This window comes from Hypanus sabinus, chromosome 7 (assembly GCF_030144855.1).
Source record: "Hypanus sabinus isolate sHypSab1 chromosome 7, sHypSab1.hap1, whole genome shotgun sequence".
NCBI classification, from domain to species: domain Eukaryota; kingdom Metazoa; phylum Chordata; class Chondrichthyes; order Myliobatiformes; family Dasyatidae; genus Hypanus; species Hypanus sabinus.
In genome coordinates this window covers 44,470,837-44,492,767 of record NC_082712.1, presented here as the reverse complement: position 1 = coordinate 44,492,767, position 21,931 = coordinate 44,470,837, and the positions used below count along the sequence as shown (strand labels likewise).

General features: G+C 41.7%; 1 long non-coding RNA gene across 1 annotated transcript in view; it reads right to left on the bottom strand.

The window, feature by feature from the left end:
* Positions 1-210: 210 nt before the first annotated feature.
* LOC132396317 (uncharacterized) overlaps positions 211-21,931 on the bottom strand; it is a 52,314-nt gene continuing 30,593 nt past the window's right edge. The window contains exons 2-3 of the long non-coding RNA XR_009512949.1: positions 7,322-7,465; positions 211-389 (exon numbers count right to left, since the gene is read on the bottom strand). This is a non-coding gene — a long non-coding RNA (uncharacterized LOC132396317). The remainder of the gene's footprint in view (positions 390-7,321; positions 7,466-21,931) is intronic.

The following is a 21,931-nucleotide window of genomic DNA, read 5'->3' as shown; positions in this document are numbered from 1 at the left end:
ATGCATGAAAATGTTAACTGCAATAAAATATGAATTTTGTAACTAAGTTATAGATAATTGTAGGCTCCTAACTCAAACTGGTAAAGTATAAACAAATTGTACCTGCATCACTTGCTGCAGCAGTAAATACTTCATGGGTTCATTCGGTGTTACGAAAGACTGAAAATCTATTCTCAGAATTGCAGCAGGCCATCAAGTTGTTTTCTTGCTTTTGCAGGAGATTAGGCAAACAAGATGTTACCTTCCAATGGTACACTACCATGGTTACAGAGCATCATCTGCAGCATGAGCAACCTTTGCCTTAATTACCAAACCCCAGGAGGGAGACACAAGGTCACCATGAATAAATGCTAATTGCTTTGGAGCAAAACGCAACTTGTTTCTGGCAGCTGTGGATGCAGAAAAATAAAGATGTTCTATTATCATTGCTTATAATCTTTGATGCAATTGTGGTTACTTGAATTACATTTATGCAAAATATGTAATTCAAATTACATATTTTATTTGCAAAATGATTATCAGATACATTTATTCAAGTGCTTTCCAGCTTTAAACATCTATGTTTCACTATAATTAGAGGGTATTGTCTAACAATTTGTTTTAATGCATGAATGTATTTCAGTTAATATCAACATAATTACCAACATATGGAAACATATTTTGATGGTACAGTAATGGGGTTACCATCACAATGATTTAAAAATCAATGAGGTAGAGTCATAGTGATAAACACCACAGAAACAGGCCTTTCAGCCCAATGAGTCCACAATAAGAATCAACCACATTAATCCTACTATTTCATCAACAGCCCGAAGATTTCACCATTCATTTATACAAGGGTCAACTTAGTGTCACCAATTAACCTCCTAAACTGCATATCTTTGGAAACTGGGAGGAAGCTCACACAGTCAGTGGGAGAATCCAAACAGCATGAATGGTTAGGATTGAGCCCAAGTTTCTAGGAGGGTGAGGCAACAGTTCGACTTGCTGCACTTGTGTTGTTTTAATTCGCTAAAGCTTCACACAATGGTTTTAATGAATTAAAATTGTTCAGGGTATTACATAAGTATGTAATTAAGAAAAATTTTGGCACTGAGGGAATGAAGGAAACAAAGGGAGAGTTGACTAATCTTGACCAAAATGATACATATGAGGAACATCTAAAAAGCTGAATCATTAAGTCATAGTCATACAACACAAAGTTAGGCTCTTCAGCCCAACTCATCCATTTCGATCATGGTGTCTATCTATATTAATCTCATTTTCTTGCATTAGGCCCATAACCATCTGTTCTTGTGTGAATGCTTTTTAAATGTTGCTTTTTTAAATGAGGTATTGTAGGTTGTCTAAATCAGTGAGGGGTAAGGTGGAAATTTCAGTTCACGGTTTAGGATGGAGCTAACAAGTAGGGCTACACATTTGTTGAAGCTTGTACTTTTAGAGAAGGCTGTAGAAGAAGGAAAAAGTGAATATATTAAATAATTTAAATGTGAAAGCACTTATAAAATCACAGTATTTAAAATGAGAAACTGATATTTGAGCAAAAGACTGGTAAAACTGAATGATCGTCAGTAAAATTGATCAGTCATAATCTTTAGTCCTAGGATAGAAGTGTCAAATACTAGAGGACATATATTCAAGGTGAGAGAGGGAAGTTTTTTTTAAATAGAAAGAGTAATAGTTGGCTGGAAAGGGCTGCCAAGAGTAGTTGTAGAAGCTGAAATGATGTTGACAAATAAGGGGCTTTTAGGAAGGAATATGAGTAGTCAAATAATGGATGGATATTGATCATATGCTCGCAGAAGAGAATTAGTTTAATTTTACATTGTTATTTGCTCACACATAGTGAAGCAAAGAGCCTGTTCATCTGTTATACTGTTCATTGTTCGACATCCACAACTCTGAAATCTAAATCTTAAATAAAAAGAATAAACAGTAACAGTCCCACTGTTCCCAATGGAGCGTTGGTTATGACTTGTTCCCAAACAGAACCAAATTAACTAATGTCTACTCTTTGTATGTTTGTACTTCAGATATTTTTGTTTTTCTCTGATATCCCCCACAATTTGCTGATCGTTACTCTAGATGATTGACTGTCAAGATGAGGTTAAGATCTGCTTGACAGGCACTTTCGATCATGCATGCTCATTTGCTTGATATAGGAGGAAATCACAAGCTTTAAGAACTACATCAAAAGCATCACTTATTTCTAAACTTTTTTAAAAAATCAAGTACTTATTTATCACTGGCAGCAGTTATCCAGAGAATTGTGCCACAGAATGAATAAGCATTGATTAACTCTTTTTCTTTCTCACTGTGAATATGTCTGTCTTGTAAACTCAGAGTTTCTGAAAATTAGTGACATTTTTTGTGTGGATAACTGGTGAACAAGATGAGGGAGAGGTGTTCTTCACCTGAATCACTTATCATCTGCCAGCTCTTTCTCTACCTCTTCCCTTCACTATTTATACTAATTATCTCCCCTCTATCTTTCGGTCCTTATGAAGGTTCTCAACCTGAAATATTATCCGTCCATTTCCCACCATAGGTACAGCCTGTCTCACTAAGTTTCTCCAGTGTTTTCTGTGTTTACTTTCTACTACTTAGTTTCTTTATCCATAACTTGAATCGCAGCATTCAGTTTTGTAACAATACCAAATTACATGTAAATTAAAGTACAGAGAGTCTCAAATAGACAGGCACCAATGGTGATGAATGTTCTTCGCTCCTGAAGCTCAAGTGTTAACTCTGTTTTTCTCACTGATTTTTTCTGACTTGCGAAGCGGATCCAACATATTCTGTTTTCATTGAGATGCTGGGCATATAATTAAACAAGAAATTGGCAGATTAGCTGTAATGTAGAGGAGTAAATTTAAATATTTTGATGGCAAATGTAGAATACTTTTTAAAAAGTTGAGTGATGAAGAAATGTGATCTTCAGTGTGATTTCAGTATCTCTTTATAGGAACTACAGTATGTTATCAGAAAATGTTGACGGCAATAGGAAAGTCAGTTGTTGGAATAAAAGCTCTGTAACACTTGGGAAGGAAGGATTGACCTATGTAGAGAAATTAATAGAATGGTCCAGATATTATGAAGGTTGAGAGGCTATTGAAATGTGTACAATCCAGAGACTGAAGTCTCTTTACTAAAGTTGGCACTTAAAGAAAAATGTTGGCTCCTTGGGATTGATACGAGTGAAATACATGTGTTCAGATTGTGTTCAGATGGTTGAAAATCATTGGAATTCTTTATTTTAATGCTCTGTATCATGTACCTAAAATATTGAGCATTAAAAACTGATTATTAAGCAACCTGTTGGAATACATTTTGAAGAGTTCTGATGTTCAGAAATTACTTTGTACAGCCAAATGTAACCCGGGATTATTTTACTATCATGGGTTGAAGTGTTTACTGCCATATTTTTCCATGGATCTGATTAAAGGTGCAGGACCTGAACGATGTTAACAGTTTCTCTCTCCACAGATGCTGCTTAACCCTCAGTTTTTTCAGCATGTTTTTTTTTATATTTCAGATTTCCAGCATTTGCATTTTTAGAAATTGTATTTTATGGCCTTGTTTTTTCTTTTGCTACAGGATTGTGGCGCACTTCTGGCAGTAGTTGGGCAGCCCACACCAGGTATTGCAGGCTTACTTTTTGCTGGGCAGGACTCTGTTGACCTGAAGTATTTGTGCAGCAGAACATGCCTTCATAAACTCAAAAAAAAAACCTATACAGGCTCCGAGTCTTTACAGAATGTCTGGATACCTGATTTAAAGGCAGAGGATGGACAGTAAAAGAAGGTGGCATCTTCGGGTGGGGGGGGGGGAGGGGGGGTGGAGGATAGAATCATCCAGGTGACATTGCTAGGGGCATCAGACACAAGTCAAGCAGTAGGTGAATGAGATGGGAGACAAGAGAGTGGCATGTATTAGGGATGGATGTGGTGTTGGCATCAGTGTGGAAATGGTCAGATGGTAGGTTCATGAATGGTCATGATTGGAGCAGAATGGAGGTTATAATCAGAAGTTGTGTACTTGGGATGATAGATTTAGCTACAAAACAAAAATGATTATACTGTAGGTATGCACTTTACTTAAAAAAGACATCATTAAAATGAGTGATTTGACTCAGCCTACTGTCAGATCTGCTCCCACTGACACCTCCCAGCCTACACGTGTAGGTGCCATACAGTCTCCACCCAGCTAATAGGATTCACATCCTACTCATTCTATATCTATCACCTGCAGCCTATTTAAACCCTGTTCTCATCCAAAGTCCTTGTTCACTCATCAAACCAGCCAGCCTCAACCAGGTGGTCCTAACCTTCAGTTACTTTGTTTCCTGTGAGTTCAATATCTGTTCTCTCTTGTTTTGTGGCCCCATGTGGCTTGTCATTTTTCAGTAAAGTTATTGTTCACTGCTGAATCATCTCTGATGCTCTGTGTTTGGGTCAAGCCTCTTCTACATTTCATGACAGGATGAGTGAACCAATAATTGACCCAGAAGAGTAAGATTATGAGCAGACGATCCAGAAGCAGCAGGAAACCACTGACCAACTATCCGTCACTTCATCTAACTCCTCGCCTCGGTGCAGCAACTCTGCACCAGTCAATCTCCTCCCTCTGAGCCCTACACTTGTGTGCTCAAATGCTTCATTGGATCTCCAATCTGATGCTGCATATTCCTTTCACAGTGTTTCTTACACTTCGAGCTCCAACCATCTCTGCATACTGTGGCCTGCACCAAGATCGCTATCTTCATCTCTTTTCACTGGGTGAGCTCTGATCTGAGTCAACATTAAATAGGACAACAAAGCAAGCACTTGCAACAAAAGCCAAGGTGCGCTGTGTTCTTAGCCATCCCGGAAGTGGAAGGGAGGCAGCGAATCTGATACACTGACTCTGCCAAGGCTCAAGTTTGTGCTTGATTACATTATGGAATTCAGGACCCTGACGGCAGAGTACAACAGGAATGTGGAAGGGCTGCTGGCCCATAACCATCATGACTTCTTGGAGAATTTGAAAGGCAAGGTGTCTCCCGCAGAGTAGCTGACCAGCAATGCAACAAATTCCTACTGCATCTAGGAAAACAGTATTTCCAAGAAGAGACAAGGGGCCTTCTATCTGCAAGCTTTCCCTGGCCCCTCGTTCCTCCTGATCGACTCACCCAACATTCCTCTCATCCTGGGTTACTCCTGGCTCTCCACCACAACCCTTGCTTCTGGCCATCAGGTGCTATGCTGAGTTGGAGACCTAGTTGCCTGCAGCCTCAGTTGACTTAACCTCATAAATATGTGGAGATGGGAAAATCCTCAACCTCACCAAACTCCTACAGGAATATCATGACTTAGTCATCGCCTTCAGTAAAAGGGAAGCTAGCACCCTACCACCTCACAGACGACAGGTCTGGAGGATCACCCTACATAAGACCACTTCTTCTCCTTCTATCTTCCTGAGACCCAAACCACAAATGACTACATCGCTGAAGCGTTATAGCATGGCTTCATTCACTTGTCCCAGATCCCAGCTGGTGCAGCATTCTTCTTTGTCAAAAAGAAAGATTGGGTTCATCATCCCTGCGTTGACCACTGTGGACTCAATAAAATCAACATTAAGAACCACAACCCTCCCCCTTGATGGATAGAACATTCAAAGCACTCTGCAGATCTTCACCAATCTGGACTTACAGAGAGCATACAAACTGATCAATATCAGCCAGGGGATGAGTGGAAGATGGCGTTCATAACACCCACTGGCCACAATGAATATTTGTTGATCCCTTTCAGATTTTCCAACAGTCCAACGGTTTTCCAGACCTTCATCAACAAAACTCTTTGAGTCATGCTACACAGGTATGTATTTGTTTCCCTCGGATACTTCCTCATCTTTTTCAAAAATATACAAGAAGACATCTGTAATATCCTTTCACTCTTTCAGCATCTCCACAAAAGCCAACTGCAATGCAAGTTTTAAAAAAAGTTAGTTCCACACCCTAGTAATCTGCTTCCTCTGTTATGTCTGCTTCATTGCCCTCACCAGGCTTCCATCAGCAGCTGAGATGGTGTGGTTCTCTAGCAAGTAATTCGCCTCTATGGTTTCCCTCAGGACATTGTGGTGGACCAGGGGCCACAATTCATCACTCGCTTTTGGTTAGCCTTCTGCTCCCTCTTCCACACCTTACTGAGTTTGTCCTCTGGCTATCACCCACAGACCAGTGGTCAGTCAGAAAGAACCAACCAGGAAATAGAGAAATTTCTGCAATGCCTTGTTCTGGGCCAAGCTGTTCCACAGTCTACACATTTCTTCTGCCATGGGTATCTCAAACTTTGAAGCGCTTCATGGCTGCCAACACCCATTGTTTTCCACAGAAAATCCCATGGTGGAGTTCCTATCTGCCAGGGTCCTAGTTTGCCACTGCCAGAGTGTTTGGCTCAGGGCACAGAGAGTCATCCTAGCTGCCAACTGCACCTACTGCTTCCAGGCCAGCTGTTACTGACACCCAGCCGGACCATTCCAGCCCGGGGAACATGTCTCTCTGTTCACCTGATACTTGTCCCTGCCCGTGGACTCCCACAAGCTATCATTCCAGTTCATTGGTCCCTTCGAGATAACCTACTGCATAAATCCAAACAGCTACCATCTCCAGCTGCCACCATCCCTCAGGATCATACCTGCCTTCCACATGCCCTGCCTCAAGCATGTTGCGCCTCCAGAAGCTAGAACAGCGGTAGTTTGTAAAGTACACAGTTGATGGATTCATGTCACTGTGGACAGGGTGTGCAGTGCCTGGTCAAAGGTGAAGGATACAGCCCAGAGAAGAAGAGTTGGTTGTTGGTCAGTTACATCTTGGATCATTGCTCTTCGATGATTTGCACCAGAGCAACGTGGATTGCCCTGGGATATCAGGGGCTGGCTGTGGTGTGGGGAGGGGGGAGGTGCAATTAAAGGTTCAGAGATAACCATGGAAGAAAAGAACGGCAGTAAAATCATCAACCCCCAAATCCCTCCCCCCCCCACATAAAAAAACAAACAAAAAATGGAACAGAGACATAGATGCCCAAATCCCCCTCCCTCGCACCCAAAAAAGGAGAAAGATCAGGCAGAAAACACAGAATATAATAAACTAGCTGATTGAACTAAAAGTCCATAGCCCAAGATCATATCCAAAATGCAGAAAACCTGGGTAACCATGGGCACAGTGGATGGCTCTCCACTCTCTGGGAGAAGAGCGATCCCACCAGCAACCAAAAGCCAATCTCCTCTCTCCAGCAGTAGTATGATCCCACCAGTGATCAAAAGACAGGCCACCAGTGCTCACCTTCCACATTGTCTTGATGTTTAGATTTCCCTCGACACATTCATCAGCAAAATGGAGTTGAATATCGGCATGCGTCCCATCCTGCAGCCTTCTCACCACGAGGTTCAGGCATGCTGCCTCTGGTTCCTGGAATCCTCTCAGAGACTGCAGAGCACCAAAACATAAAAACATTGAAAAACCTACAGCACAATACAGGGCCTTCAGCAAACAAAGTTGTGCCGAACAAGTCCTTACCTTAGGAATTACCAAGGGTTACCCATAGCCCTCTATTTTTCTGAGCTCCATGTACTTGTCCAGAAGTCTCTTAAAAGATCCTATCGTATCCTCCTTCACCACCATCACAGGCAGCCCATTCCACGGACTACCCACTCTCTGCGTAAAAAATTTACCCCTGACATCTCCTCTGTACCTACTTCCAAGCACCTTAAACCTGTGTCCTCTCGTGTTAGTTATTTCAGCCCTGGGAAAAAGCCTCTGACTATCCACATGATCAACGCTTCTCATCATTTTATACACCTCTATCAGGTCACCTCTCATTCTCTGTTGCTTCAAGTGAAAAAGGCCGAGTTCACTCTACCTATTGTCATAAGGTATGTTCCCGAATCCAAGCAACATCCTTGTAGATCTCTTCAGCACCCTTTCTATGGTTTCCACATCCTTCCTGTAGTGAGGCAATCAGAACTGAGAACAGTACTCCAAGTGGGGTCTGACCAGGGTCCTATATAGCTGCGTCATTACTTCTCGGCTCTTGAACTCAATCCCATGATTGATGAAGGCCAAAGCACCGTATGTCTTCTTAACCACAGAGTCAACCTCCGCAGCAGCTTTGTGAGTCCTATGGACTCAGATCCCAAGATCCCTCTGATCCTCCACACTGCCAAGAATCTTACCATTAATATTATATTCTGCCAACATATTTGACCTAACAAAATGAACCACCTCACACTTATTTGGGTTGAACTCCATCTGCTACTTCTCAGCCCAGTTTTGCATCCTATCAATGTCCCGCTGTAACCTCTGACAGCCCTCCGCACTATCCACAACACCCCCAACCATTGTGTCATCAACAAATTTACTAACCCATCTCTCCACTTCCTCATCCAGGTCATTTATAAAAATCACGAAGAGTAGGGGTCCCAGAACAGATCCCCAAGGCACACCACTGGCCACTGACCTCCATGCAGAATATGACCCGTCTACAACCTCTCTTTGCCTTCTGTGGGCAAGCCAGTTCTGGATCCACAAAACAATGTCCCCTTGGAACCCATGCCTCCTTACTTTCTCAATAAGCCTTGCATAGGGGACCTTATCAAAATAGTGTATCTAGATAAAGTGTATATCTATATACACTACAAACAATCTCCAGTCTGTAAATCACAGGCTCCCACAGTTCCAGAATCACATTCAAGATGAAAAACAAACATGAAAGACATAAATGAAGTGGAATATATGGTTTCATGGTCCATTCAGAAGACGTCCATGTTGGAAACAGTGTACACAGGCATCATCTTGACCTGGTCCTGTTAGTGCTGCTCCCACTAACCCCTCCCAGCCTGCACATGCAAGCACATCCCACTTTCCACCCTATTGATAGGATTCACCTGCCGCTCATTCCAGTCTCATCACTAGCAGCCTATTTAACCCCAGTTCTCATCCACAGTCCTTGTTCACTCATTGAACCAGCTGGCCTCAACTGCTTGTTCCTAGCCTTTACTCTCCCTGCATAAAGTTTACCTTCCAAGCACATGAAACTCTACAGATGCTGGAAATCCAATGCAACACCTACAAAATGCTAGAGGAGATCAGCAGGCCAGGCAGCAGTTATGGAAAAGAGTAAACAGTTGATAATTTTTGAGCTGAGACCCTTCAACCATCTTGGTAAAGGGTTTTGGCCTGAAACAATGAATATTTACTCTTTTCCATAGATGCTACTTGATTTGCTGAGTTCCTGCTGCATTTTGTGTGTGTTGCTAAATTTACCTTGTTGCCTGTTATGTTTAGTTTCTGTTCTGTCTGATTTTGAGGCCCCTCATGGCTTATTTTTCAGTCTTTTATGGAAATTACCATTCACTGCTAAATCTTATCAGCTGCTTTACTTTTGGGTCAAGCCTCCTCTGTTTCCTGATCCCTACATGGTCAGTACAAGCAAAACCCTTTAGTTCTCAACAAAATCAGGAGGAGAATTTTTAGGGTAAATGTACTTTAAATCTTTTTCCCAGAGTTTGGCAATGAACAATTAGAGGGAAAACATTTAAGGTGAGTAAGAAAGATTTTAACTGGTACTTATCATAACTCACAGTGCCTGTTATGCCATTGGTGATTTGGGCAGCATTTCTATCTGTAAAACTAACTTGAGGGGAATTTTTTTTCTGCACAGAGGGTTGTACATATATAGAATCAGATAGCAGAGGAAGATACTGACAGTAGGTACATTAGCAACCTTTAAAAGACAGCTAGAGAGGTATACTGATAAGAAAAATTTAGAAGAATGTAGGCACAATGCAAATGAGACATTTTGATTGGCATAGACCATTTGGGCCAAAGGGCCTGTTTTTGTGCAGTATAACTCTGTGGCTCTGTAACAAAGCAAGTCAAACAAGCCCTCATTGTTGGGTTCTGTCTTGGTTGTTTCCTGCAGTTCAGTAAGTCTGTTCCATCTAGGAGATTAATGCTCCTAAAAAGACATTGTAAATTATTGTGGTGGTTGAAATATTCTTGCCTGTTGTGTGTACAGTTACAGAGCTTTATTTTATGGACTTGAGATGTTGGGCTTGGGCATTCACATTTATCAAGGAAGGGATAAACATTGGACTTATGGGAATATGTTGAATATCTTGCTGACTGATGTTTATAGATGGGAAGACATTTTGAAATGTCTGATTCAGAAGGAACTAAAGACAATTAGGCAATTTCAGCTCAGCCACTTTCCAACAATAAATGTCTGGCATCTGGCTGCTAATGTTATTAAAGCAGTCTGCCTATAAGTGGAAGGAGAGATGTGATAATATTTTGCATTTGTTTAATTGTATTAGAGAAGCCATGATTTTTAAATGGCCTCTGCTATTTTGATTCAAGATAGCAGCTAAAGTTTTCTAAAAATCCTGTCTACATTAAAAAGCAGAAGAAAAATTCTTTGCTTTCAGACCCTGTGTTGGGTTGTTAACAAAGTCACAAAACTCACACTGGACTTTGTGAGAATAATAATGCTGCCTTCTGACCACCTGCACTCTTTCAGTAATGTGTACTGATCTATTTTGAATTGTAGATTATGACCAGGTCATAAATGTATCAGAAAATAACTTGACTACTTGAAGATCTTATAAAGTAGTAAAGGAAAATTCATTCAGAATGTTATTCTTTGGACCAATTCTAGCTATCTCAGCATCATACTTGTATATCAGATTGAGAAGTTTTAATATCACTGCCATATGTCATGAAATTTGTTATGCAGCAGGGGTACATTGAAATACATGGTAATAACTGTAAATTACCATTAGAGGGGTGGGGTGTGTGTCTAAAAAAAAATGAAATTGGATAAGTAGTGCAAAAATAGAAAAAAAAGTGAGGTAGTGCTCGTGGGTTCAATACCCTTTCAGAAATCTGATGACAGAGGAGAAGCTATTCTTAAAACATTGTGTGTGTGCCTTCAGACTCCTGTACCTCCTTCCTTATGATAGCAATGTTAAGGGGACGTGTCTTGGGTGATAGGGGTCTGTAATGAAGGAGGCAGACTTTTGAAGTCATCACTCCTTGATGTTTCAGATGCAGGGGAGGCTAGTGCCCATGATGGAGTTTACAGCTTTCTGCAGCTTATTTTGATTCTGTGCAGTGCAACTCCCCAAAAAAAAACAGATGGTGATGCAGCCAATTTGAGTGCTCTCCATGGTACATCTGTAGAAATCTACAAGTGTCTTTAGTGACTTACCAAATTTCCACAAACTTAATGAAATATAGCTACTGTCATGCCACATTGGTAACTGCATTGATATGTTGAGCCCAGGATAGATTCTCAGAAATGTTGACCTCCAAGAACTTAAAGTTCACCCTTTCTGCTTCTAGTCCCTCTACGGAATGGAGTGTGTTCCCTTATCTTATCCTTTCTGAAGCCAACAGTCAATTGTTTGGTCTTGCTGATACTGTGACACTGCTCAGCTATCTGTACTATCTTGCTCCTGTATACATTTTTGTTGCCAGCTGAAATTCTGCCAACAGTTGTCTTCAAATTCATAGCCTGGCAAGCCACACCACCATGGGTGTAGAAAGAGTAGAGCAGAGGGCTAAGCACACATTTTGAGGTGCACCTGTTGATTAGCAGAGGTGTGATTTCTGATCCATACAGACGGTGGTCTCCAGGCGAGGAAGTTGAGGGAGGTACAGATGTCTGGGCTTTGGAGCTTTTTGATCAAAAATGTAGGAAAGATTTTGTTTAATTCTGAGCTGTAATCAATAAACAGCAACCTGATGTAGGTATTAGTATTGTCTGGCAAGATCCATGCCTATCTGAAGACCCACTGAGATGGCATCTGTGGTAGACCTATTGTAGTGGGTCCAAGTCCTTGCTTTAGCAGGAGTTGATTCTAGCTATCACCATAAGAGAAATTAGTGGGGGAATTTGGAGGAAATTCATTACACCAGGGAGCAGATATTTGCAGCCTTACAGCACATTAAAGTTAATAAATCTTTAGGGCCTGATTACGTTCACCCTTCTGGCGATAGAGAAAAAATTGTGGTGGCCATTTTGGAGATACTTCCTTCATCATTACCTATTATTGAAGTTTCTGGGGACATGAAGTTGGCTAAAGTTCCTCTGTTGTTCAAGAAGGGTAGCAAGTTAAAACAAGGAACTACAGGCTAGTCAGCCTGATATCAGTCATGGGGAGGTTACTTTAAGGATATCTCTGGGACAGGTTGTACCAACATTTGGATAAACAGAACCAGATTATGAAGTGGCAGCAAACTTGTGCTTGATGAACCTTGTAGAGTTATTTTTGAGGGTGTAATCTGAAAGGTAGGTGAGAAAGGACAAGGTATTTTGTTCATTTGGACTTTAGGAAGGTCCCACGTGGCAGGTTGGTCTAGAATGTTAGGCCAATAGGATCTAGGAAGCTCTTGTTAGATGGATTCAGAATTGGCATAAAAGTAGCAAGCAGAGGGTGGTGCAAGAAGGTGCTTTTCAGAATGGAAGCTGGTGACTTGTGGTGTGCCACAGGGGTAGGTGTTGGAATCCTTGTTATTCACTATTTATCTGAATTATTTGAATGGCTTGATTGGTCAATTTACAGATCAGTAAGTTTTCAACTTAACAGGATGACTCTGTTCCATGCAGACAGGAACTCCCTGTTGAGGAAATCCAAAGAATGGGGAATCTGTGTGTACATTAACAAATGGTGCACAGACTTATCTGTAGTTAGCAATCACTGTTCTGGGGAAATTGAACACCTTAAAATTAAATGCCAGCCAAAGTACCCACTTGGAGTTTACTATCATGTTCAGTGCCACCATCTGCACAATCTGATGCTCAACTTCTCATCATCGTTAACATACATGCCCCCAGTGCTGTGTGCTGAACCCATTGTTGTACAATCTACTCACACATGACTGCAGCCAAACCCCAGAGCAATCATATCAAGTTCACCAATGACACAAAAGTAATGGGGCTTATCACCAACAGCAATGAGATGACCTACAGAGAGGAGGTAGAAGATCTTGAGGCCTTGTGCCAGGCAAATAACCTCTTCCTTAATGTCAACAAGACAGAAGAGCTGGTTATTGATTTCAGGAGAATTCACTCCACTTCCGTTAAATCTGCAGAATAGCAGGGAAAACAGCAAACACTTTCAAACTCCTGGGACTGCGCACCACACACAACTTCGCATAGTCCCAGAACACATCCTACACAGTCAAGAAATCTCAGCTGGTCATCAACACCTGTACTTTCTGAGGAGGCTGAAGAGAGCTGGACTTTGCACTTCCATGCTCAGGTCATTCTACAGATGTGAATAAATAGCACCCTGACAAGCAGCATAGAAACTGCCTTGTGGTGGACAGTAAGACTAGATATCAGGTAATTAAAATAGTCCAATGCATCACTGGCCATCAAGTGCATATACACAGAAAAGTGTCTGAAAAGAGCCAGTAACACCATGAAAGATCTAACCCATGCTACTCGTGGATTGTTTGTCCCACTCTTATCAGGGAGGAAGCTGCGTAGCGTCCACAGTAGGACCATCAGTCTCAAACATGTATGTGGATACAGAGTTATGATGGTGCTAAATTGCGACTCCTTCATGTTCATCTATGAAAACAGCTTAATTTTTTCCTTTGGTGTCTCTCCTTTTCAGGGTGGATGGGGTTCTGTTGAAGACCCTGACCTGGAGTTACACTCAGACTTCATTTCTAAGTGGTGATGGGACCCAGTCCTGGGGGGCTCAAGGCCAGCCTCTTTTTGATATTCCGAGGACGCTTCCGAGAAGATGAGTGTACCTTTGGGGTTCTGAGGTTTTGCATCCTGATTCTAAGACTGTGTCACTGACTGAAGTGTCATGGGAGAGAGTGGAACATTGGGGACAGCAGATCAGCTCTTGGAGGCTCTGTACTCAGTGAGTTGTGTTCTCTCTCTCTCTCTCTCTCTCCCTCCCTCTCGTAGGTGAGAAATTGTTGCAGATTCTTGTGTCACACAATATGTAAAAAAAAGTGCGACAGATTTTTAACACTGTAAATCAGCTAGTTGTTTTGTTATGTCTTCCCTCTTGCTGGGAAAGGGGGCCACCTCATTTTTCCTTTATTAGGGAGTGAGGGAGAGCCTGTGGTACATCAAAGTGTCAGGTGAATGATCGGTTTTTATTGTGCTGCAGATCATGGTCTTTATTGAGGGCTCTGCTATTGCATGTTTGGTGGGTGGAGGGGTGCAGATGATTTTTTTGCAGAAGTAGTTGGCTGTAGGGGAGGGTCTTTGCTGCTGCTTGTGTGTGGCAGGGGGAGTGGGGGGGCTTTGGGGTTCTCATGTTTTAACTGTCACTCATTCTTTGGAGCATTCTTCTGTCTTGTGGATGTCTGAAGAAAAAGAACAGGATGTGTATTTTATGCATTTAATGGAACATTAATGGACATTAAATGGAACTATTAAAACAGTTAAGGCTACTCAGCACCCCCATCCACTATAGAAGCTATCTTATGTACTTATGCTTATTGTGTTTTTTATTATTTTGTCTGTATCTTCTGTGTGTGTTTTTTTATGTGCTGCATTGGATCCGGGGTAACAATTATTTCATAATCTTTTACACCTATATACAGGATATGACATTAAATATCCTTGAATCTTGACACAAAATCAGGAAGTGATGTTGTTAGTGAAGAAGGTTGTCATAGGGGATATCATCAAGTGGAAAAGTAGGCCAAGGAGAGGCAAGAAGATTTCTATACAGATAAGGGTAAGATGAAGTACGATGGAAAGTCAATCCAGCATAGGATTTATACTATAAGCGGTAGTTCACTAGGGAGTGTAATGGAATATCGGACCCTAAGAATACAAGAGCATTGTTCATTGAAAGCAATGTCACAGATAGACAGGGTGGTGAAAAAGCCACATTGCATGCTCACCTTCATCAGTCACGGAGCTGAGTATAGGAGTTGTATCATTCTGTTGTAGTTGTATAAGGATAGAGGGGCCACTCTGTTATAGAAATTATGTGTTTAAACTGTAAAGCATACAGAAATAAAATTACAAGGCCATACCAGGTTTAGAGGGCCTGTGTTGTAGGTAAGGGTCGGCCAGGCTAGGACTTTATTCCTTGGAGAGTGAGCAGTAACCTTATAAAAATATTTAAATCTGTGAGAGTCGTAGATAAGGTGGATGGTAAGTCTTTTGTTCAAAGCTGGGGTGGAGGGAAGCATAGGTTTACAGTAGGTTCAGAGGTGAAAGATTTAAAAGGGATCTGATGGGGAAACTACTACTTGCAAAGGTAGGTGAGTGTATGGAATGACCTGCCAAAGTGAGTGGTTGAAGCAGGTACAATAGTATTATTTAAAAGGGGGGGTGAGAGTCTTAGAATGCAGAAATTGGAACTAGCTGGATAAGCACTATGGTCAACATGGACTCTTGGGCTGAGGGGGCTGTATCTGTATTCTATTGCCCTTTATATCTCACTCCATATAGCAGTAAAGGAACACTCACTAAATTTGAATATAACTTGGGTATCAATGAATTAAGTGGTAATTGTCTTCAAGGAAAGCCTGGGACTGGATGCTTAACTTGGCAGCACAGGAGATCTAGATGACCTTCAACAGCCTCATACCAACAAAAAGAATGCTAATGCCTAGCCAGTGGGACAGTGGTCAGACAGCCTGGTGGTTAGTGGACAGGTGGAAGAGGCTGGTTGGAAGAGTTTGTACAGAATGAAGGGAGGATCACAGAATGCTTATATACATCTGAAATATTTGGAGCTTATCCATAGACAGTGCCTGTGTATATAATCAGGAGAAAAGGCACAGCACAGCTTTGTGCCTGACTTCTTCAAAGTAAGGTCAGCTGAAAGCATCAATGCTCTGTACAGGATCAGGAAGTGTTCTGGCATGGTGAGGCCATGGAAAGAAAAATGCTACAGCAATATGTCCCTTCTTATGTTTTCTCTGCTGCCACTACAGCTTTCTTCTTCTATACCTTCTTAGTCCATCCACAACATGAGCTAAGACATAACCTACCTCAAACTGCCTCATTAAAACAACACTGTTTTCTCTCTTAAGTCCGAAGAATATTTTAAGACCTGAAACATTAATTCTCTTTTTTTTTCTTCACAGATGTTGCCTGACTTGCTGAGTTTTACCAGCATTGTCTGTTTATACTTCACCTCACTACCTTGCCTCAACAGCACTAATGTTTGAATAGCATTAGCTACCTTTTATATATTTATTGAAATGATGCAGATTTCAACAGCAATGCCAGCCCTTGTACCTGAATCAAGGAGAGAAAATCAGCCTCATACTGCACTGTTTGAAGAGTTCTATGATGCATCTCTCTCGGGCCCAACTTGGATTAGCAAACTTTTGTTGGCATTGAATTCCATTTGCCATTTTCTTAAATTACTAAGTCTCTCTCTGCACCTGTTACCCAGAAGCTGCATAACTTAATGTCCTACCTGATCTAACATAGCCAGAAAAGGAAGATAGGATCCTGCATCCTGTCAGTTTGAAGTATATTGAAACTCTCAGGCTCTTTCCAGGGGCAGAAACAAAACTGCCAGAGGATATCACGGTGTTGTGAGTACAAACTCATTATCCCAACACATCCTCACCAAATCCCGACCCATTTTCACCCCATGCACTTGCATGTCTTTTAACAGTTTATGAAACATAGCCTCAGATAATGGCTTCTAGCTGGGTAAGGCCATTCCTGTCACAGAATGGGAACAGCAGAACACATGAGTGGTTTCAGAGTCACTCATTCTTTGTCACCATTTCTGAGGACCAGCCTGGTTAGTCTCACTTCCCAATTCTGTCCCCACAATGCCATTATATTTGTCTTCCTCAGGTATTTATCCAATTCCCTTTCAAAGAATCTATTGAATATGTATCCACAACCTCATCAGGGCAGTGATGCTCAAAATTTAGCTGTTTGTTGAGTATTAATAAACACTTACTATGTTTTCTCTGGTTCACAAGAGCACATGAACATACAAGTTGGGATAGGTCCCTTAAGCACCCCCTTTGTCATTCAATGAGATAATGGATCCTTTTCCCCAAACTCCTCATCTGTGCCTGTTCCCTATACCCTGAATTCCTGATCTTTCTAATCTGTATCCTCTTAAAGAGTTCCACAACACTCTGGTGCTGAAAGTTCTATTACCTCTGTGTTCTTAATGAGAGAACACGAGAACATAATAGTTGGCCATCTGACCCATTGAGCCTGCTCCACCATTCAATAAGATAATAGCTGATCTGCCGATGGACTCATCTCCACCTACCTGCCACTTAGCCCATAACCCTTAGTTCCCTGACTATTCAAAAATCTATCCACACTTATCTTGGGTATATTTACTGAGGTAATTTCCACTGCTTCATTGGGCAGAGAACTCTACAGATTCACCTCCCCCTGGGAAAAGCAGTCCTCCTCACCTCCACCCCAAATCTTGAGCCTATGTCCCCTAGTTCTAGTCTCACCTACAGTGGAAACAATGTTCCTGCCTCTATTTTATCTACCCCTTTTATAATTTTATATGCTTCTATAAGATCACCTTTCTTCTGAATTCCTGTGAATACAGTCCTGGGTGACTTAACCTCTCCTCATAATCTAACACCCTCATCTCTGGCATTAACCAGGTGAACCTCCTCTGTACCACCTCCAAAGCCAGTATATCATTCCTCAAGTAAGGAATGATATACGCAATACTCCAGGTGCAGCCTCACCAGTAACTTGTACAGTTGCAGCATATCCTCCCTGCTCTTAAATTAAATCCCTCTAGCAATGAATGCCAACATTCCATTTACTTTCTTGATAGCCTGTTGCACCTGCAAACCTACCTTTTGTGTTTCATGCACAAGCACTCCCAAGACCATCTGCACAGCAGCATGCTGCAATTTTTTAACATTTAAATAAATTTAAGTTCTTTCAATTTTCCTTCCAAAGTGGATAACCTTGCATTAACCAACATTGTACTCCATCTGCCAGACCCTTACCCTCTCACTTAACCTATCTATATCTCTCCACAGACACTCCGTTTCTTCTGCTCAATTTGCTTTTCTATTCAATTTAGTATCATCAGCAAACTTAGAGTACCATTGGTCCCCTCTTCCAGATCGTTAATGTATATTGAGAACAGCTGTGGGCCCAGCACCGACACCACTCATCACTGATTGTCAACCAAAGTAACAGCCATGTATTCTAACTCTCTGCTTTCTATTAGTTAACCAATCCTCTCTCCATCTGAATACATCAACCCCTTATGTAATGGATGTCTTTTATGTGGCACCTTATCGAACACCCTTTGGAAATCCACGTTAATAACATCCATCTGTTCCCCTCTATCCATTGTGCTCATTACATCTTCCAGTAAGTTTGTCAAACAGGATCTGCCTTTGCTGAATCCATAATGCATCTACCTGATGGATCCATTTCTTTCCAGATGCTTCACTATTTCAACTTTAATGATAGCTTCAAACATTTTCCCAACTACAGATGTTAAACTAACTGGCCTATAGTCACCTGCCTTTTGCCTACATCCAATTTTGAACAGTGGCATGATATTCACTGTCTTCCAATCTGCTGGGACCTGCCCAGAGTCCAGAGAATTTTGGTAAATTATCACCAAAGCCTCTTTCAATATTTTTATTAATTTAATTTCTACATAGAAGAATACAGAGTACAAGAAAATACATAAGTCAAAAAAGATAAAATAATACCAAATACATTATATTTGAATCACACTCGCAATCTCATTACCCTATTTTCATGTAAATTAACTTGTAATATTGAAATGAGATAATTTTTTTATACAAAAAAGAATCTAAGCACACTACCAAGATTGAAGTTGTTTGGTAAAGAAAGAAAAAAATCCTTATCATATAGTGAAACAAATTATCTGTACTTTAACAGCAAATCAAAGGTTTTGAAAATAGTTCAAAAATGTTCCCCATAAAGTTTGAAAGTCTTGACTACATTCAGAAATTGAAAAATGGATCTTCTCTAAATTTAAGCATGACATAACATTACATAACCATAACTTCTGTCATTTCTTTCAGTACCTTGGGATGGATTCTATCAGGGGACTTCACACTGTTACAAAACGCGCCATATCATCATATACTCATCTGGTGATCCACAGCCTACACGCAAGAATGAAAACAGAGACAACCAGCAAATTTCACATCATGTGGATGTAAGTATCTCTCTGGTTTGGCCGCAGGTTAAATTTCATTGCTGTCACTGAGCAAGAGGATATGAGAGTGTGACATCACATAAGGGACAGGTATCATAGTTCAGCAGAAGATTGAAAAGTCTTGTTATGCTGGTAAAGGCAGGCAGTGCAGAAAAGTTTACTGTGAGTTTAAAAAAAGCATTTGGATAATTACATGTATAGGAGGGTTTTATAGGGATATGGACCAAATGCAGACAAATTGGACTAACTCGGTGGACGCAAAGAACCTGTTTCTCTGCATTTGATCAGGACCATGAAACTTATCTATCTTCAGGTCACAAGTTTGCTCAGCACTAGCCCTTCAGTGATAGCTATTGTATCAAGGTCCTCACCTCCCATCGCATCCATAACATCATAGCATCTCGTCTAACATCATGTTAGACGTGTCCTCCACTGTGAAGACCAACACAAAATAGTCATTCAAAGCCTCTGCGATTTCCTCATTACCCAACATTAATTCCCCCTTCTCGTCCTCCAAGAACCCTATGTTCACCTTAGCCACCCTTTTCCACTTTATGCAATTATAAGAACTTTTATTACTCATATTTATATTTTGTGCTAGTTTATTTTCATAATTTATCTTCCCTTTCTTTATTAGTAATCGTTTGTTGCTTTTTAAAGTTTTCCAATCCTCCCGTTTCCCACGACTCTTGGTGACTTTGTATGCTCGAGTTTTTAGTTTGATGCCTTCTTTTATGTCCTTCATTATCCAAGTCTGGCTCTTCCCACCCTCACTGTCCTTGTTTTAACTGGAATATACTTTTGTTGAACACTTAGAAAAATCCCTTTGAAAGTCTTCCACTGTTTTTCAACTGTCCCACTATATAGCCTGTGATCCTCATCTACACTAGCCAAATCTTCCCTCATCCCATTGTAGTTTCTATTGTTTAGGCATAATACAAAAGTTTTAGATCAAACTATTGCATCTTCCATTTGTATGAGAAACTCAATCATACTGTAATCACTCTTTCCAAGAGGAACCCTAACTACAAGACATTGTACAGGGCCAGATCTTCAATAGAATGTTCCCCTGTGGATTCAGTAACATGCTATTCAAGAAAGCCATCATAGGTGCATTCTGTGAAGTCCTCCTGAAGACTGCCTCAACCAACTTGAGTCACTCAAAGTACACTGCAGATGCTGTGGTCAAATCAACAGGAGCAAACAAGCTGAATGAACTCAGCAGGTCGGGCAGCATCCGTTGAAATGAGCAGTCAGCGTTTCGGGCCGAGACCCTTTAACAGGACTGAAGAAGGAGAGGGCAGGGGCCCCATAAAGAAGATGGGGGAGAGTGGAAAACCAATCAGAGGAAAGAGCAAGGGGTGGGGGAGGGGATAGGCAGAAGAGGTGAAGAAGGAATGTAAGGGGAAAGCACTATGGGTAGTAGAAGAAGGCAGAATCATGAGAGGTGATGGGCAGCTAGAAGAGGAGACAGTGAAAGTGGGATGGGGAAGGGAGAGGGAGGGAATTACCAGAAGTTGGAGAATTCTATGTTCATACCAAGGGGCTGGAGACTACCCAGACGGTATATAAGGTATTGCTCCTCCAACCTGAGTTTGGACTCATCATGGCAGTAGAGGGGGCCATGTACAGACAAATCTGAATGGGAATGTGAAGCAGAGTTGAAGTGGGTGGCAACCGGGAGATCCTGTCTGTTGTGGCGGACGGAGCAGAGGTGCTCGACGAAGCGGTCCCCCAATCTGCGTCGGGTCTCGCCGATGTAGAGGAGGCCACACTGGGAGCACTGGATGCAATAGATTACCCCAACAGACTCACAGTGAAGTGTTGCCTCACCTGGAAGGGCTGTGTGGGGCCCTGAATGGTAGTAAGAGAGAAGGTGTAGGAACAGGTGTAGCACTTGTGCTTTCAGGGATAAGTACCAGGTGGGAGATCTGTGGGGAGGGACATGTGGGCCAAGCAGTCATGGAGGGAGTGATCCCTGTGAAAAGCAGAGAGGACTAGAGAGGTTAAAATGTGCTTGGTGGTGGGGTCCAGTTGAAGGTGGCGGAAGTTGCGAAGGATAATATGCTGGATCCGGAGACTGGTGGGGTGGTAGGTGAGGACAAGGGGGACACGGTCCCTGTTGTGGTGACGGGAGGATGGGGTGAGGGCCGAAGTGCGGGAAATTGAGGAGATGAAGGTAAGGGCATTGTTGATGATGGCAGAAGGGAAACCAGGATTCTTAAAGAAAAAAAGATATTTGGGATGTCCTGGAATGGAAAGCCTCATCCTGGGAACAGATGCAGCGGAGATGGAGGAACTGAGAACAGGGAATTGCATTTTACTTTTCCTTCGCTACATTGACAACTACATTGGTGCTGCTTCCTGCACCTATGATAAGCTTGTCAATTTCATCAACTTTGCCTCTAACTTTCACCCAGCCCTCAAATTCACATGGTCCATCTCGGACACTTCTCTCTCCTTTCTTGATCTCTCAGTCTCCATCTCTGGAGATAGGCTGATATCTTCTTTAAACCCATTGACTCCCATAACTACCTTGATTATATCTGTTCACACCCTGCCAAATGTAAAAATGCAATTCCCTATTCCCAGTTCCTAACTGTGAATTTCCAGTTCCTTCCTATAGCACCACTCTCATCCACACAGGGAGCAAGAATCTTAGACCTGTTAGACAAGCTCAAGGGCTGAGGCTCCTCCAGAACTGTCTCTGGGATCCCGCTACCTGCCTCACTTGTAGTCA